General features: G+C 36.8%; 1 long non-coding RNA gene across 1 annotated transcript; it reads right to left on the bottom strand.

Moving 5' to 3' along the window:
- Positions 1-4,332: 4,332 nt before the first annotated feature.
- Positions 4,333-8,041, bottom strand: LOC126786452 (uncharacterized). Its single transcript, XR_007671195.1, has 4 exons — positions 7,908-8,041; positions 7,726-7,829; positions 6,351-6,477; positions 4,333-4,742 (listed from the first exon to the last, which is right to left on the bottom strand). It is a non-coding gene; the product is annotated as an uncharacterized LOC126786452 (long non-coding RNA).
- Positions 8,042-11,329: the final 3,288 nt, after the last annotated feature.

Raw genomic sequence — 11,329 nt, 5'->3', positions numbered from 1 at the left:
CAGTGTACCTTCCAGAGCACTAAACAAAAAAAATGTTCTCAGGTATCTATGAATCCTCTTGTGGCAGGATGCGGCTCCTATTACAAAGCACCGCTCTCATGCTTAGATTGAATAAATCAAAGCACGGTGCTCAATGAACAAATATAGGTCTCCAACAATTGACAAACAGAAAGAAATTGGAGGTGGTGCGGATATGAATATAGAGGGGAGAAGACTAAAAGTAGTTGTGATGAGCAAGTGTAGTTTCACTAACTGAGGAAGACAATCACCCAAGTTCAGTTAGTGTCTTTCTGTTTTGAAATACAGCAAGTGTAGTTTCACTAATTGAGGAAGACTAAAAGCAGGAGGAGAAGAAAGAAGTTAAAATAATAATAATTGGACCTCCCACAAATAAAATAATTGGAAGCAAGCCCGTACTCAGAGGCACTTGATCTTAAGAACTTGAGTTTGAATTTGGATTTGATGAAGAACTAGCGATTTAGTAGCTTAATGATTCTTCGTAGACTTGAGTTTGGATTTGGGCTTGATGAAGAACGAGTGATTTGACAGCTTTCGACACGCCTTGATTTTCGGCGGATTTGAAGAACGTAAAAGAACTAATCGCTTGACTGCTGTCAATTCATAGACTTGCCAGCACTCAATAAAAACGTTTTAGGCTTTACGCATCACATTCACCATGACGGCTTTCAAGAGTTTAAAGAACATAAACGACCTAATCGCTTGACTGTTGTCAATTCATAGACTTGCCAGCACTCAATAAAAGCGTTTTAGGCTTTACGCATCACATTCACCATGGCGGCTTTCAAGAGTTTGAAGAACGTAAACGACCTAATCGCTTGACTACTGTCAATTCATAGACTTGACAGCACTCAATAAAAACGTTTTAGGCTTTACGCATCACATTCACCATGGCGGCTTTCAAGAGTTTGAAGAACGTAAATGACCTAATCGCTTGATTGCTTTCATTTCATAGACTTGACGGCACTCAATAAAAACGTTTTAGGCTTTATGCATCACATTCACCATGACGGCTTTCAAGAGTTTGAAGAACGTAAACGACCTAATCGCTTGACTGTTTTCATTTCATAGACTTGACAGCACTCAATAAAAGCGTTTTAGGCTTTACGCATCACATTCAGCATAACGGCTTTCAAGAGTTTCAAGGACGGGACAATCACTATCCTTGACGATGTTGAAGATGAGCAACATGATGGCACCACCTTAACCGTATATCCCTCTCTTACCGGGCCATTCGCTTTTAAAGCTCCATTCTTTGGCAACTCAACTCCCATCTCGCAGTGCACTTACGCAGTGAATCGCCAAGTAACTAGCTTCCAACCGCCCAAGTCAGGCAACGAGGAGCTAAGTTCAGACGTTTGTAGAACTTCGCTTGATCACGACAACCCAAGAAATTTGACAAAATACTTTTGATCAACGTCAGTATATGCTTGAGTCCCTTGAGAACTTGAAGAAAGAACAACATATGTTAGAGCAGACGTTGGACTTGCTAGATGCATACCTTTTTCTTCACAGTGCAAGACTTGTTGATCTAGAACAGAAGAAGTGTCAAATCCGAGAGATTCCAGAATTGACTGCAATAGAGATTGAAGAGGCAAAGAAGTTGCGAGCCAGTTTTGAAGAACATCGCAGTCAACGTCAGTCTATGCTTGAGTCTCTTGAGAACTTGAAGAAAGAACAACAAAAGTTAGAGCAGACATTGGACTCGCTAGTGTGATAGAGGTTGTGACAGGTAGTGTGACAGAGGTTGTGACAGTGGGTGTAAATAGATAGTGTGATAACGGTTGTGACAGCGTCTGTGACAGTGAGTGTGATAGGAGGTGTGACCAAGGTTCAAAATATCGGTATCGGGGGATATATCGTTTTTTTGAAAAAGGGAGATATCAGATATATCGGGGATATTGGAAAAAAATATTGTTCCTCTTCCGAAATTATTTATTTATTTATTATTGAATTACATATAAATAAATACAATTATTAATTTTATCTAGTACTAGAAAGAAGCTCTAGGTGCTTACTTTGCCCAAGACATACGAACTATATAGTACGAATTGTAATGGTTAACATGATAGTTATATATCTCTTTTTGAGCTACTAATAGTTTCTTCGAGAATGGGGTAGTAAGGATGAACCCAACTCGATAATTGATCATAAACGTCTTCAAACTGACCATAATTATAAATAGGATGACCATATTGATAGTTGACTTCATGTGATTCGTTTGACATCTCACTGTGCTATGTGCCTAAACTGATAGAATCAAAACTTAAGGCAATTGAACTAACATCAGATGAAATATTTTGATCATCAATAATTCCTCTTGTCCTCCTCCTGCACATATTTTTCCGTTGCGCACCATGACCGCCTGTTCTAGATCCATGATTCTCATCTTGGGTAGCATGATCAAAATTACTTTCACAAGTAAACTGCTCAAATTATCCACCTACATAAAATTGTCCATATTCAAACCTTGTATCTCTACCACCTTGTCGACTTGCACCACTACCATCACCATTACCACCATCACCACCACCACCACCATCATCATCATCACTATTTGAACAATCTGGAGTTGCTACACCGCCCCACACACTAGCATTATTAGAATCATCTCCCGGGTCTCCAACTTCATCAGATAATACCTTGTTTACATCAATTCCAAAATCAGTTGCCTTTTCTACGACATGTGGAGGAGGGTTGTCATTTTCATCATCGAGGTGTGCATGCATAATCCAATCATGAAGAGGATCAATGTCATTCTGAAGTGGTTCATAGCAACATGAAGTAGATCGATATAATTGTTTTCATTAATCACATTATCATTTGCTCGTTTATCACGTAGTCGTAACTTCGTGTTATAGTAGTAGTATACGAATTTTTCCAACTTCTGATATGCAAGACGGTTCCTTTTCTTTGTATGAATAAGAGCAAAAGTACTCTACTTTCTTTCACAAGCAGAAGAGGAAGCCGTTTGTGCTAAAATACGGATGTCAAATTTCAGTATTATCATCATTCCATGATGGGTTCACAGGTTGCTAGCAATCTATGAGGGAACCTCTAGGAGACAAAGACTACATTGTGACTCATGTTTTCTTACTTTCCCCAATAGTGCTGAAGGAGAAGACTCCTTATCTAGATATCTTTTGAGAGGACGTCAATGAGATAAAGATTACTACTCTTTCTATATTCCTCGAGAAGAACATTTGTTACTAAAATTCTGGATATTCTCTTATGATCGTCATGAGAGTGTGAGACTATGTTGTGACCCTTTATTTTGGATTCTCTCAAGGTCAATGAGAGCACTGGTCACTGATATGGCTTGACTTTTAAGAGTTAAGACTTGAACTTTCACTGATCTTCTCGATATCTTTTACGAAAAATTGAAAATAGCCGATTGAAGGACTACTCTTATTTTTTATATCCCTCGAGGCTCGAGGTGATTAATTAATCAAAAAATTTAGGTCAAGGAGAATCTGAGACATCCTCAAATTGAGTTAAATTTTTTAAGTGAAAATTTTCAAATATTTCTCTAAAATATCGAAGATATATCGGATATATCGTCAATATCAGAGAAATATTAGAGATATTTTATATTATCGGAGAAATATCGCAGATACAGGAAAAAATAAGATATTTACCCTAAGATATATCGTTTTTTTGAAAAATGGAGATATCTGATGATATATCGGAAATAACGGGGAGATTTTGTTCCTTGGGTGTGACAGGAGGTGTGACAGTTAGTGTAATAAGTAGTGTGATAGTGGTTGTGACAGATATTGTGACAGAGGTTGTGACAGTGGGTGTAAATAGATAGTGTGATAGCAGTTGTGACAGTGTCTGTGACAACGTCTGTGATAGCGTTTGTGACAGGAGCTGTGACATGCCGAGAGGAAATGTGAAAATATGTGAAATTTTGTTAAAATTTAAATGAGATTAGTATGACAGTGGGTGTGACCGTTAGTGTAAATAGACAGTGTGACAGATTCTGTGACAGTAAGAAAAAAAGAAGGAAAAAAAGAAGAAAAAGAGTAAGAAATGACAAAATAGTCCATACAATATTTTTAAAGTGACTATTTTCTAATTTTATTGACCTTTTTATAATTTCCACTTAAATGTGATGACTTTTTTATAATTAATTCATAAGTAGTGACTTTTTTCTAATATAAGTTAAGAGATGGTACATTTTTATAATTTGCCCAAATGTTTACAGGGTCACTAAATATATATACCGATCATATCGACTGGTGTCGATCGATCCCGAGAAGTTTCCTTAATATAGTTACTTCATAATGCGATAGTTTTATTCTAAACCTTATAAAATATGTGTGTATAATATTTTATTATTTGGCGGGTTTTTACGGACCGAGCCGGACCAGATTTCACACCTCTAATCTAAGCCCGGCCCTTTACCCACAAAAGCGGGTTTTCTCGCGGGCCGGGCCGGGTAAAAGTCCATCGGATCCGCGGGCTAAATGATGAGGCCTACATTTATGGTTCAAGCCATCTAACAAGAAACACTCAAAATTTGATAAGTTCTTCTACTTCGTTTACCAAATTCATGTCATAGCCACTCCTTTGAAATCAATTGCAAACCTTCTTCGAACCAAGCCTTGAAAGCGGTTGAGAGACAAAGTTGTCATTGGTCTTTAGCCAATGATTCTCAAGCGTTACCAAAGTTCTTGTACCCATAGCCGAAATTTCCAAAGCTGTGACTAAACCTTCACCTATATGAAAACAAGCCAATTTAAAGTTAAACTAGCATGCCACTATAATTTTCAAGCAAAATAAGTCTTTCAAGCTTATGCCAACAACATTATCTCACATCAGGCTCATCATTTAGATGTTGCAATAGAGTTATTTTCAGTAATCTACTTACAACAGATTATTGTTCCTACTTCAAGCATATATCTCTAAATATCATATCATGATATTTATTGATCAAGCTCTCTACCATTCGTTAGCAACAAGCTTCACTGACAACTTTTACACCAAATATTTCATTCCATAGACACATCATAAACATATCAAAAAAGCGTGTCCTAGCCTAACACCTTACTTCATGATGAGCAAACATAAGAAAGAGTTATCATGCTACTCAGTCAATTAAAAGAAGCCAAACCAAGTTATTCTAAAGTTATTCACGCTTGCTACCACGTTAAAACTATAGAAAACAAGCAAATCAAATCCAAATGAACACAACCCAAAGAACAGGCAGTCAAGGAACTAATTGACAAGCTAAGGATAAGCTTTATGATCATGCAGCAACACATAACCAGGCCACTACTATGAATGAGTAGGGGCTACCGGGAAGGAAACTTTGTTTTAAAGTTTTCAAATATTGACATTCTTGTGAAAGAAAACCAAAGAAGCATGGCATGATCAACAAACTTGCGCATTATTGATATACAATACACATGCCAGAGTTTAATCAAGTCACAAAGAAAATTATGAAGAATTCATTCATCACCTTGCCAATCAATGAGTCATTCACTACGCATTCAAAAACTCTTTTTTCATACTGACATGTTAACGTCATCAAAAAGAGGAAGCCAGGCTTCTTGTACATGAAGTGGTTCACTGGCAAGATGAAAATTACCTATACGAAGGAAGAACTTAAGTAGACAAGTTACTCTTACCAACCTATTCAAACAGCTCATGCGATATAGATTACCTTGCAGTGCATAAAGAAAGAAGACAAGCATGTCCAACACAAAATCATCCTTACAAAATGCTAAACTTAGTGTTATATACCAAGCCAATGTCATGCCACAACCATCTACAATGCTTCAAACTCAATTCCTCCCAACTCCAGTCTTCAAACATCCATCTTACCAAATACTTGCTTTAGTATGAGATTTTTATATTTGATTTACCCATTCAAATTATACCGTACTTTTTTGTATTAGTTAGCACAATATTCAAATATGTGTGTGCATTTACATCACTAAAAGCTAGCCATTTTTGCACCAAATGACATACATTGTTCAAACCTCTCTGTAAAACCAGTTTCAATAAGCACCACTTAAGTCATTTTAGCCTAATTTCATGAGATCTCTTGCACCTAAAAAAAAAAACAGACAACTAAGAACTCATGGCTAGAAGTATTCTCCTCGAGCAAGCTAAAAAGTAAACAAGCAAACCTCATGCTAATGTTCAAACGGGTTGTATTCCATTAACATCAATAATCATACTTCAGAATTACAAAAAGCCGACATTACCAGATCACATATATAAGATACAAGACTCTCAAATTCTCCAAGCCAACAATTCCATCACTCTCGTGCCAATTTGAACATGCTAATGAAACAATAGTAAGCACTGTATATTCATACCTAGGGGCTGAGCTGCCGGGACCAAAGCTATGTTTCCAAGTTCTCAATCATCATTACTCCAACAAAATCAAAGAAGTTGTCATGATCATGCTTTCAACATGAGCAGTTGCTAATGGAATAGGTAATCCTGAAAGTGGACACAAGCCAAGAGAGATAAACCCCATGCAAAGTTAAGGTTGCATCAAATTTCAAAAACAACCTTACAAGCATGCATTAAATTTATCCAAATGCCAAAGCCAATCAAAGAACGGGATCATCTGAGGATCTAGCAAGTACTTACAAGCTTTCACATGCCATGAATCAAGTTTTCAACATGAAGCGTATATCTACTCTTAAGTCTTAACTAGTTCCAACCAGTCATAGCCAACTTTTACTCCACCACTGATATATATTTATACACAAATTTCAGCAAGCAAAGTCATACTTTAAGCCTTCCTCTACAACCATATTTTAAGCATTTGTTAGTCAATACAAGTATCCAAAGCAACTGTCCACACAACTACCCACATATCCAATTATGTACCAAAATTAGTACCCACTGCCCACAATCTAACCCAATCCTATAAATTGCTCCAACACCCTGTGGAGTATACCAAATTTGCTAGCTAGATGGTTAGTCATTGCTTTGATAGAGCTACAAGAATTAGAGGCAAACAAGTTCCTTACATGTGCTAGCGATCATGACAAATTTCATGCTCAATAAGTTGCACCTAGTCTAATTGTATGAACCATTGTACCATGTCAAGTCCATGCCAATGCCAAGCTCATGCAAATTCCCCGCAAATATTTTGCCAATCACATGCTTATGCCAAGCTCAAGCCAAGCAGATCCACAACGTAGAGAAACAATTGATACTTATACAAGCTTACACTAAGCAAAAGTAGTCTGAGGCAACAAGCATTAGATATGCATGCACAAGCCATGCCAATCTCATCTTTTAAGGTCGTGTAGCAATCAAGCCAAGCTACAAAGCTCTACCATATTAGAGCTCTACCAAGCAATACTTAATATGGCAACAAGCCAGAGCTATCCAAAAGTACATGCAGACCAAGCAAAGCCAGAACAACAATTGTTTCGAAGTGTTACAAAAAACAAGCAAAATCTTCTAGCTATCTTCATGAACTATTTAAGCAATTACCCTCAAAATCACTAACTCAAGCCAAGCAATAGGATCAATACAGTTCAAAAGCATGTGTAACTTCAAACACATCGAAACAAAGTTAGACACAAAGTACTACAACAATAAGCCACATGCAATTATCCATACCGCAGCAGACGCAAAGATTGAGCTAATCCAAAAATCCATTCGGAATGAGATATCTCAATAACCTGGATTGAAATATCCCAACAGAAGCAAAATATTCACAAGAGTCACCTGAGAGATTGAAGGTTACCCAAAGCACGTTTGTCGCTAACTCCAGGCGGGAATCAATACCACCAATTGAAGGAGATACGAGAAGACCGTAGAAAGTTAATTCCCTGCAATGAAAAAAATCACAAATCCACGCGGTAGAAAGAAAGGAGACGATAAAATTTGGGAAATTTCAGTGTACCCACGGTGACTGAAGAAACTTTTGTCCAAGCAATCAACATTCATGAAACATCAGCACCCAAGCCTAGTAAATTAACCAGTCTCTGCAGCAACAAAGAAAAATACAAACTGTGAGAAGAAGAGAATGCCTACAACCCAAAACTTAATTTATTTAAGAATATCTTCAGAAACTCCAAGCAATGATTATTAGACAAACACAAAGGATTCAAGCCGAGTAGCCAACGACCAACTTTACTACCTCAGTTCGACGCTATCAAACTTGGGCCAGACATGGGTTTTCTCATTCTTTTTATTATATTACCAATTTCATGCTTTAAATAGCCCACGTAACTAAGGGGCTAATATTGATACCTATATTTCCATAAGTTCAATACCAAGGCCCGACATTTAAAAAACAAGGATCAACAATTCTAAAGTCACACCAAGCTTAATATCAAACCAAGCATATATTAAAGCACATCGTGCAATTCTTGTAAACCCAAACTACACTTTGGGACTTACACGAGGGGTTGTAGTTTGGAAAGTAACGGATCTTGTGAGGTCTATCATCAAAATAGAGTACCTAAACAAATTTTAGACTTGAGAACTAAAATTCATGCATTATGTGACTCTAAATTTGACCTTGGGCTTGTACAGAAATGGATTTTCGACCCAACAAAGTCAAAGCTCATTTCTGACACAAATCCCATTACAGAACTCATGATCCATATCCATTTCAGTTCCTTCTTTTTCATTTAGTAAACACATTCTATCCTTTTTATTTCTGGGACAGGCGCTCAGCCAATTTCAGTAGCACCAGAGAATTCGAGAGAGATGATCTCGCGCAAATCCTTCAAGATCTCTTCGACTTCCTACCCTTACAATCTCTTAGAACGTGATTTAGGGAGCTATGAATGCCAAGGTCTGAGCAACGCTGACCTATTTCTCTGTCACCACCGCCCCTATACGTTGATTATGAATCTCTCCCACGAGATGAAGAGAAATACCAAGAACCATCAGTCCTTGAGGTTCCCCTTCCATTCCTAGCTCCACTATAAAGAGGGAGATAGTCACTGTTACGATCCAATTTCATCCCAACCCACAAAAACTTATAAAACACAAGTAAGAGATCATGCTTTATCTTTCTCACCCAAACTACTACTCACCATACCTCAATCACCATTTAAATCATGCAATCTCATCTCTACTGAACTCAAAAGCATCCAGCTCTCTTACCACGCTTTATATAAGCTATGTTATTGTGTATTGATTTGATGTCGATACTCTCAAGTTCATCACGACAAGGTCATTCTTGGATCATCCCTCGATTAACTTTGGGCCTAGTCGCACCACCTCAAAACACCCTCTTACACTCCCTCAACGAGAGTCTAACACATATTAGTGCGTTGTACACGTTTTCCATTCGACCAAGTTTTATTTTTTCTAATTGAATTTTGTTACTTGACAATGTTTTTGATGAGGCAATAGTTCATGCACTACTTCACATGTGACTAACACCAAGGTTCTAAATATTCTCGATATTTCCGATATATCTCTCGATATCTCCCTTATAAAAACGACATATCTTAGGGGTAAATATCTTATTTTCTCCCGATCTGTGATATTTCTCCGACAACATAAAATATCCCCGATATTGACGATATATCTGATATATCGTCGATATTTTCACTTAAATTTTTTTTGCATGTAATTCAATAATAAATAAATAAAAATTGTAAATGTTTATATGTAATTTAAAAATAAATAAATTTGGAACATGAATGATATTTTTTTCTCCAATATCCTCGATATATTTGATATCTCCATTAAAAAAACAATATATATGTCAATACCGATATTTTAAACCTTGATTAACACAAGGGAGTGTGTTGAAGAAAAAATGTATTAAGACAATTAGTGACTAAAGGGAACCATTGACTTATGAATATCTTTTTCATACTGAAGATGAAATACAAATGAAACTTTAATACTTAAAGAAAATATTAATGGTGAAGATGCCAATCCCTTAGAGTACAGTTATAGGGGTCCGCCAAGATTTAAGTAAGATTAGAGGAGAATGTGGCATATTTGTTTACCACATCATCGCCAAAAATTACATTTATGAAATATATGAAAATATGGAAACACGAATAATTTCCAACCTCCTTTGGTTGCTATAAGGATTAGGGGACGGGTAGACTTCAACGGGAGTCTAACACACATTAGTGCGTTGTGCTCTTTTTCCATTCGACCCAAGTGTTATTTTTTCTGATTGAATTTTATTACTTGAAAATGTTTTAATAAAGCAACAGTTCATGTACTACTTCACCTTTGACTTGGCACAAGGGGTGTGTTGAAGAAAAAATGTAATAGGACAATTTGTGACTAAAATGAACCATTGAGTTTCAAATATTCTCTCCATACATAATATGGACCGCATATGACACTTTAATCCTGGAAGGAAAAGTTAATGACGAACACACTGATCCCCTATAGTACAAAAATAAGTGTTCATCAAGATTTTAGTAAGATCCGAGGAGAATGTGGCATATATGTTTACCACATCATTGCCTTTTTTTTTGGTTAATTACCACATCATTGCCCACCTTCATAGGAACACAAATAATTTCCAAGCTCTCTTGGTTGATGTAAAGATTAGGGGGAGATATAGACTTTAGAGGGAGTCTAACACACATTAATGGTTGTGCTCTTGTTCCCTTCAACCAAGTTTTAATTTATTTCATTGGGTTTTGTTACTAGGGAAGGTTTTTGACGAGGCAACTTGTCATGCACTACTTCACTTTTGACTTGGTATAAGGGGATTGTTGAATGGAAAATGTATTAGCACAATTAGTGACTAAAGGGAACTATTGACTTATGAATATTCTTTCCTTACTTAAGATGGACCGCATATGACACTTAAAACTTATAGGACAAGTTACTGGCAAATGTGTCAATCCCCTACAATACAATAATAGGTGTTCGTCAATATTTTAATAAGATTATAGGAGAATATGGCATATATGTTTACCACATCATTGCCTAAGATCACATTTGAGAAATATATGAAAAATATGGAGACGCGAATGATTCGAAGCTCCCTAGGTTGAACTAAGGATTAGGACGAGGTGTAGACTTTAGGGGAGTCTAACACACATTAGTGTGTTGTGCACTTGTTCCCTTCGACCAAGTTTTATTTTATCCCATTAGGGTTTTTTTATTGGGCAAGGTTTTTGATGAGGCAAAATGTCATGCACTACTTCGCTCTTGACTTGCCACAAGGGGGAGTGTCGAAGGGAAAATGTATTAGCACAATTACTGACTAAAGGAAACCATTGACTAAGGACTATTCTTTCCCTAAAGAACATGGACCGCAAATGAAACTTTAAAACTGAAAGAACAAGTTAATGGCAAACACCCCAATCATTGAAAGTACAACAATAGTCGT

The sequence above is a fragment of the Argentina anserina genome, chromosome 3, assembly GCF_933775445.1.
Source record: "Argentina anserina chromosome 3, drPotAnse1.1, whole genome shotgun sequence".
Lineage (NCBI taxonomy): Eukaryota > Viridiplantae > Streptophyta > Magnoliopsida > Rosales > Rosaceae > Argentina > Argentina anserina.
The sequence above is the reverse complement of the archived record's forward strand: the minus strand, read 5'-3'. Positions and strand labels throughout refer to the sequence as shown.